The sequence below is a fragment of the Podarcis melisellensis genome (assembly GCF_964234715.1).
Source record: "Podarcis melisellensis genome assembly, chromosome: 5".
Lineage (NCBI taxonomy): Eukaryota > Metazoa > Chordata > Lepidosauria > Squamata > Lacertidae > Podarcis > Podarcis melisellensis.
Window position 1 is genome coordinate 7,051,873 of NC_138537.1, and position 8,768 is coordinate 7,060,640.

Consider the following 8,768-nt stretch of genomic DNA (forward strand, 5'->3'; position numbering starts at 1 on the left):
CCTGAGTATTCCATTTCAGCAGCAGGTTATACATTCTTGACAGAGCCCGGTATGGCTCCCCTTCATCACATACACAGCCCAACAAGACAACGACAAGAATCCACCAACAGCATATGAATCAATATGGCTAACCTGATTCAAAAACACACACTCACCCCCCACACACACGAAAACAAAGTTCAACACAGCCAATCACAAACAAGCAACCACAGCCTAGGCAAACCACAATTTTTCTCACCACCAAAGGAACACAAGCGAATAGCAAAGAGAAACTGCACAAATGACACTGACACAAAAAACCCACACATACATTAAGCAAAATAGAAATATTGCCTCCCGACCCCACCCCCGCTCACCATGGCCCCATCCACCTCTTCTCCCCTTTTTTCTTCCTAATGTAACCCTAATGTCTCAACAAATGAAACTGACCTATGGAAAATGTCACTTAAAAAAGAGACATTGCGCATACCTTTGTAAACCAAGAAAACTTTAATAAAATATTATTTTTTTAAAAGGAGGGGGTAGTATAAACAATGCAAACAATTAAGGGCCCTAAAGCCAGAGAAAGTTAGTTGTGTTTAAATTACATTAAAATCAATGGGACATGTCTTAACATTATTATTTTGAAACAACATACAATTCACATTTGTCATGATAATACCCAAATGTGTTACTGTTTTCCTCAAATTGAAACCCTATTTTCTCCTTCAAAAGCTTTTGATCTTCCATTGTCATATTCTTTATTATCATTATCATTTTCTGGTGATTAATCTTAAAATGTACAAAAATTATTTAATTTATTCATAAGAGTCTCTGCTCTCTTTAGTGGATTTTCCAAAACTATCATTCAATCATCAGCAAAGGCATGTAACTTGTAAGTTTCTTTTTTAAAATCTTTACCGCCAGAATTATTTCATCTTGTCTAATGTCTCTAAGCAAACCTTCTAAGACCAAAATAAAAAGTAAGAGACAATGGACATCCTCCTCAGCAACAGATTGTTGACAATGTGTCACATCAATTAAGGGTATTCAAGGACAGTACTGTAATGAACTTTGCGGTAAGAGGAGTGGTTTTAAAGGCCAAAATGCAAGGCACCTGAAGTTAAATCCAGATCAGTATGGAACACCCTTTGGTTTATGGCTCATTTGCCTGGGTTAGCAACATTCACCTTGTTTATTCCAGGATGCCTCCTTGACCTGCTGTGCCTTTAACAATTTTATACTGGTGCACTAGTTGCAATCCTAGTTTGGCCTGCGTGATTCATGCCTGGGAAACAGATGAATGCAATTCATAGTGCTTCCTTTGAAGATTTGGTACCGGCTCTCAGTAGTTTTCCGGGCCCAATTTAAACTATAAACTGATAGAACACTTTCTCATATATTAAGATCCTTTACAGAGGCTGTGTTTCATATGAACCAGCTAAGCTTTCAAAACGGACATTGTCTCCCTGTTCACTTACATCAGGCAAACTGCAATCCTAAACAGAAACTACTAATCTTTTGTCTTACTGGCTATCTTCCAGCCAGTATCTGACACAGCCTTAGCTTCACTGATGGCCAATCTTAATAGGTTATTACTGCCTCCAGGCGATTCCCTGGCCAGGAAAACAAGTTTAGCCTGTATTTTTACACAGCCACATTAAATGACTGGCTCCTTTTCTTAAGTATTGGTTAAATTCTAACATTTGCTAAATCTAGGGAGTACCTTGCACCCACAAACTCTGGCACCCAAAACCTATAACAGTGATTTTCTTACCTAGTTGCCTAGTTTCTTCTGAACAGCCTCAGGTACTCTGTTATTTTAATATTGCATTTTACTTGCTTCCTAAGCCACACAGGAAACAGCTGTTTATGGCTGACCAGGAGTTTGGCCAACACTCGAGTAGGTCCCTGGCAGAGACACAGGCCCGACTGGCATGTTCCCTCCCTCCTGGTCGATCGTTCGGGAGCTTCATAAGCTTTCTTCTGCCCAAACATCACAGCGACCGATGCCAACCAACACCGGCACACTTAGGGATCCACAGAGTTTGCGCATCATGCGTGTGACAGACCTCAGCAACTCAGCATTTTGGCTAATCTACTTTATTTACATATAAACATACACGGAGCACTGCAACATGGCTCCCTCTCTCTCTAGCATCAGACAGCAAAGAGAAAAAACAAAACAAAGGACAATAGTCCCACTTCACAGAACACAGTAACACAAACATCCTGTCTTTGTCATTTTCCACTCTGTGGAGTCAAAACATAATACTGTCATGTGAAAGACAACCATCCCATGACTGCAATCAGAGATCAGGAATTCTAACATAAATACGGTAATAAAATACGGTAATAAGATGGTTTAAACAGCAATTAGTCCAAAAGACAGATGTAAGGTTGTTAACCAGGACTTGGCATTGATGCCCTGTTACCCCAGCATTTTGCTAACTGCTCTGGCGTCATGTCTTCTTTTGGACTCAATTCAAAATGCAGGCTTGACCTCTCATTCTCCTGGCTTGAGACCAAGGACTTTTAGGCAGACTTATTCCTTTGTCACAGCATAGGTGGATACATAATGCCAAGGTGCAATTTTCCTGGCCTCTCACTACAGAGACAGCCTGAATTTGTGGATGTGAAGTTTGATGTTATTCTAGGGTTGCCATTTTTCAAAAAGTAAAAACCAGGACACCCCCAAGCTTTTCTTGGATTGATCCAGGATGAATTCCCTGCCCAGATATCAATTCCCCCTTCAAAATCCCAGTAATATCAGGGAAAATCTGGATGTATGGCAGCCCTATGTTATTCAGAAGACCAGGGAATACTATCTGACTCCTCACATCCATGAACCAGCCCCAAAGCAGGCTGCAGATGTTCTGACTATTTCCTGTCTCCCTCTCAAATATTTTATTGGGGGGAGGCGGCAGCGGGACCTTAGTCCCTTGGAGTTGGCTCCTATGTTGTGTAGAGGAATATACGCTCTTCACAGCTTAGGGCGGCCTTTTTCAACCTTTGGTCCCCAAATGTTGGACTACAACTCCGGTCATCCCCAGCCAGCAGAACCTGTGTTCAGGGAAGATGGGAGTTGTAGTCCAACAGCATCCTGGGACGAAAGGCTGATTTAGGGATAACCTGGATTTCTTGAGTGACAGGTTATCTTTTGCTTCTCGCCCTTTGGCTTATGCTTCTAGGTGGTTGCTCCCAACTAATACCTGACAGGTAAGAAGGACAAACAAAAGCTCAGGATAATCCTCCTAGACTAATGTGTAAATCATAAGACAATTATCCTTCTGATTGCACACTTCTTTAACTTTGCATTGTTGTTTTCAGCTCAAAAATAAACTGATATAAGTATTCTGAAATGTTTTTAAGAATAAAGTAACTTTAGAAATGTTACCCCTTGCTCTTTCCTGTAATTCCAATTGCAGTCGTTAATAGTCGTTGTCAGGGTTTCTGGGAGAGAGGAGGAGATGACAGAGGAGACGGAGAGCGAGTGGGAGGAGGGGCAGAAGGATGAGGAAGAAGATGACGGAATTCTAAGGGAATCCACGAGTCTGAGCAGCGAGTCAGAGGATTCTCAAAAGGGGGTTACCTTAATCAAGCAAAAGGGAGGAGAAGGGAGAAGCGGAGAGGAGCCCAGTGGAAGACAGACGCAGCAAGAGGCGTCTCAGCCGGAACGGAGTAAAGGGGGTGGAGTCGTCAGCCTCTCGGAGGGAGCAGGATTAGGAGAGAACAGAGAGAGGGGGTTGGAGCAAGGTGTTCAGCCGGAAAGGGTGGAGAGCAGAACAAGGGGTGGTGTAGCGGTCGAAAGAAAGGTCAGCAGCAACGTACGCGCGCCAAGTTCAAACGTAGAGGCGCGCGGAAGTGGAGAGAGCTCAGGGGAGGAGCCCGGCCCTAAAGCCAGAAAGAGGGGGGAAGAGGCGGCAGAGGATTCAGCCTCAGGCGAGTCACGGAGAGAGGGAACCCAGGGGGGCAGGAAGACCCTGCGGAAAAGAAAGGAGAGGAAGAGGTGGTCTAGAGCCAGGCTATTAAGTTGGTGCGGAAGAGGGGAGGAGTCAGAGGGGACTTCAGCGGTCTAACGTGACAGACGTACGGCCACAATGCTGAACTGTATGAGAAGCAGAAATCTTCAATAAACTTTTCCTGTAAATAAACTGCAACGGAGTAAGGTCTCTTGTGAGCTGGGACCCGTCCTGGGTGGCCGTGACAGTAAGTCCCCTCTCACAAAGCAAAAAAATTTTTTTTTGCGAAGCTCACGAACGGGAGCAGCCATGAGCGCTGAGGAGCAGCTGGTTGCACTGCAGAATCAAGTTACCGCTCTCACATCGGCAGTCATTGCTTCGCAGAAGAAGAATGACGACTTGGAGAAGACGTGCCAGGATTTGCAGGCAAGGTGGGAGCACGCGGACAAGGCGGGGGCCCCGGGATCCAGAGCGGAGGGCATTGCGCTTGGACGGAGGGGGGGTGCCCTAGTTCCGCATTTTAATGGCAACTTGCAAGACTATCCCAATTTCAGAGCGGACGTCGTATATGCACTGCATTTACTCCGTCACGATTTTAAAGATGAGGAGGAGAAAGTGGGGTTCATTGTTTCGCACCTGCATGGGGAGGCCAGGGCTTGGCTACGCAATCTGTGGCGCGAAGATGGACCGGCCCGTCGCAATTCAACTGCGTTCATCAAAGCGATGGATTCTTGTTTTCAATCCTCTGTGGATGTGGACATTGCGCGCCGTCAAATGCACGGGCTGAGGCAGGGGAAAGCGACTGTGCGCCAATACCATTCTAAATTTTTTGCATTGCTCACCGCCTTAGATTGGCCAAAGGACAGTAGGCCGGTCAGAGATCTTTTTTGGGAGGGATTGAGCCCCCCCATCAAGGATGAGATCGCTAGGGGGGACAGACCCCAGACCCTAGAAGACGTGGTGCAACGGGCTTTAGCTATTGGAATTCGACATGAGGGACGTCCGTGGCACGAGGAGGACGGGCCCCAAGCGCGTGCGCAAGCGAGGACTCTCCCTTTTGTGCACAGGGATTTCAGCCGTGCGCACCCCTCGCCAATGGGGAAGGACAGTGAGGAACCAATGGAGATTGGTGGTGCTAGGGCTCAGAAGCCATCCCAGAGCCCTGTCCCTGGTGCAGCCAAAGCGAAGCCTCCTAGAGGAACCAGGAAGTGTTACATCTGTGACAGTGCGCACCATATGGCGAAAGAGTGCCCCCAGAGGCTCCAGAAGCACACTGCAGCACTGGCAACTGTGACAGCGGAGGTGCAACCAGGGGAGCAGCTTCAGGGAAACGACAGTGCCTGGCTGGAAGCAGAGCTACTGGGGCTCAGCCAGGCGGATCTGTAGACAAGCCCCCAGCATCACCGCAGAGTGTGGACCCTTTGCCTCCCAAACCGGCAGTTCTGCTCACAGCAACACTCCAGCTGCCTGATGGGAGACTCCTCGAGGTTCCAATAACGATCGATTCGGGAAGCAACGCCGACTTCGTGGGACTGCAGTTCGTTAAGCAGCACAACATGGCGCTCCTGCCTGCAACGACGCCTCTGAACGTGGTCACGGTAGACGGCAGGAAGTTGCTGGGGGGGCAAGTGGTGCAGCAAACCCCTCCCATGATGATGCAGATTGGCAACCATCGAGAACTTATTAGTTTCAATGTCACCCACTTATCGGACACACCCATCGTGTTAGGCATGAGTTGGCTGGAGAGGCACAGTCCCGCGGTTGCGTGGTACCAGAGGCAGATCACCTTTTGTTCATCGTATTGTGCTCAGCATTGCTTGCAGACCGATCAGGGAGGAGAAGCCGAGCAGCAGTTGCATTTGGGTATGGTGCAAACAGTGCCTCACAAGTACCAGGACTTCTTGGAGGTTTTCTGTGAGAAGGAAGCTGACAAGTTGCCGCCTCACAGACCTTACGACTGCGCGATTGATTTGGTGCCGGGGGCGCAACTGCCTGCTGCCAAGCTGTACTCCATGTCGGAGGACGAAATGCAAGAGCTTCGGGAGTTCATAGACCATAACCTCAAGCGCGGTTTCATCCAGGAATCTAAAGCAGCGGGAGGCAGCCCTGTTTTCTTTGTGAAGAAGAAAGACACGCCCCAAAAAAGGCTTATAGTGGATTACAGGTTCATAAACAGCTTGACTAAGCCCAAAGCTTTCCCCATGCCCAAGATTGACGACCTTTTAGCGACCGTCAGGAGGGGCAAGATTTTCACCAAGCTGGACCTACGTGGAGCTTACAATCTCATCCGCATCCGGAAAGGAGATGAGTGGAAGACCGCCATGTTCACCCCTCTGGGCACATACGAATACAGAGTCATGCCTTTCGGTCTCCAAAATGGCAGCCACGTTTTTCAAGCATTTATGCACCACGTGCTAGCAGGTCTCCTCTACAAAAAGTGTGTCTGCTTTCTCGACGATATCCTGATTTTCTCGGAATCGCCGGAGGATCACGATAAGGACGTGAGGGAGGTCCTGCAGAGGCTGAAGGAACACAGGCTGTACGCCAAGTTGGAAAAATGCCAGTTTGATGTCAGAGAGGTTGATTTCCTTGGCTACAAGTTGTCCGACGAGGGACTGGCCATGGACAGGGCTAAGGTTCAAGCGCTGTTGGACTGGAAAAGCCCTCGAAATCGGAAAGAGGTCCAGAGGTTCATCGGCTTTGCCAATTTTTACCGCAAGTTTATTAAAGGTTTTGCGAACGCGACGGCGGCTATCACTGACACCCTCAGTTCCAAGAAGAAGAAGTTCGTCTGGACCGAACAAGCGGAGCGGTCCTTCCGGACGCTTAAAGGTCTTTTCGCCTCCGAAGAGCAGCTGCTCCACGTGAATCCCGGCAGACCCATGCGGGTAGAGACCGATGCGTCAGACAGAGCGGTTGGGGCCGTTCTTTTGCAAGAGGATTCACAAGGCAACTGGAGACCGGGTGCGTTCTACTCCCGGAAGCTCAGCAAGACGGAGCGCAATTATACCATATGGGACAGGGAGTTGTTGGCCATTCATGCAGCTTTCAAAGCGTGGCGACACTTCTTAATAGGAGCCAAGCACACGGTGCAGGTCCGCACGGATCACAAGAACTTAGAGTATTGGCGGACGGCTAAGTTGCAGACCCAGCGACACATGCGCTGGGCGGAGTTCTTTGCGGACTTCGACTTCAAAATAGAATACATCCCAGGAGACTCCAATGTTATTGCAGACGCGCTGTCCCGAAAGCCGCAATACTTGGAGGAAGCAGCTCCAATCGCAGCAAAGCACATTTTCGCACCGCAGGCGTGGACGTGCGCTACCATCGCAGTCGACCTGGACGCGGTGCGACGCGCGTTGCAAAGGGATCAGTTTGCACAGTCTAAGATGGAGGAGCTACGCGGAGGGTCGCGACACAACGATGAGTTTCAATTGCATGATGGACTTTTGACTCGTAAGGGTGCCCTTTACGTGCCCACCGACGATCTTCGAGCCAAGGTTCTGCAACAGTTGCATGACGCCCCTAGTGCAGGCCATTTCGGCAAAGAGAAGACGATGGAGTTGGTGGCTAGAGACTTTTGGTGGCCCCAGATGAGAGGAGAGGTGGCGGACTACGTCGCCAGGTGTGATATCTGCCAGAGGTCCAAACCAGTGCACCAGAAGCAAGCGGGATTGCTAGAACCGCTGGAGACACCGCAGCAACCGTGGGAGAGGGTAGCGTTGGACTTTGTTACAGACCTGCCCAGCTCCAGAGGTAAGACGGCGGTGTTAGTGGTGGTGGACTTGTTCACCAAGATGGCGCACTTCATCCCTTGTGCCAAGGTGGCGACGGCAGAACAGACCGCAAAGCTCTTCATCGATCACGTCTTCAGAGTGCATGGACTTCCGCAGTCCGTCTTGTCCGACAGGGGGCGCCAGTTTGTTTCCACTTTCTGGCGAAAGCTTCTGGGCATCTTGCACGTCAAAATCAACCTGACATCGGCGAGGCATCCACAAACCAACGGTCAAGCGGAGAGGGTCAACGCGATCATGCAGCAGTACCTGCGGTGCTACGCCAACCAGCGACCTGCGGCGTGGGTGGACTATCTGCCGATGGCTGAATTCGCCTACAACAACACGAAACACGCATCCACCGGGGTGACGCCTTTCTTCGCGAACAATGGCCGTCATCCCAGAACCTTCCCGAGATTTGCGGCACCAGGAGGGGGGGGGCCTCAAGATGCCGACCAGTTTGCAGCGGAGTTGCAAGAGGTGCACGAGGAGCTGCGGAGACATTTGGAGCTGGCAAAACAGGCGTATAAGGTGCACGCCGATAAGCACAGGAGGGCGGGAGAGGACATCCAGGTTGGGGACTGGGTGTGGTTAGCAGCCCACGCGATGCCGGCCAGGTCATTGGCCAAGAAGAAGTTAGGACACAGGCAGCTAGGGCCATATCAAGTTGAGGCTAAGATCAATCCGGTGGCTTTTCGTCTGGCCCTTCCGGAAGGTTCCAGGGTGCACCCGGTCTTTCATAGGTCGGTGCTCACTCCCTACAAAACCCCACACAGGTTTCAAGAGTCAGGAGCACCCCCAGAGCCACGTAGGAGGGCACCTGAGAGGGGGGAATCGCCAAGACCAGGACCTCTTAACGAGGTCACAGAGATACTGGACTCGAGATGGGGGGAGGAGGGAGTTGAATATTTTCTCGCCAAGGAAGGCACTCCGGCCTCTGCCAATAGCTGGGTGCCGGGTTACGCGTTGGACGAACCCCTGTTGAAGGAGGAGTTCCATGCACTTTTTCCGCACAAGCCCATGCCCGAGGAGTATTTTGATGATTGGCTTTTCA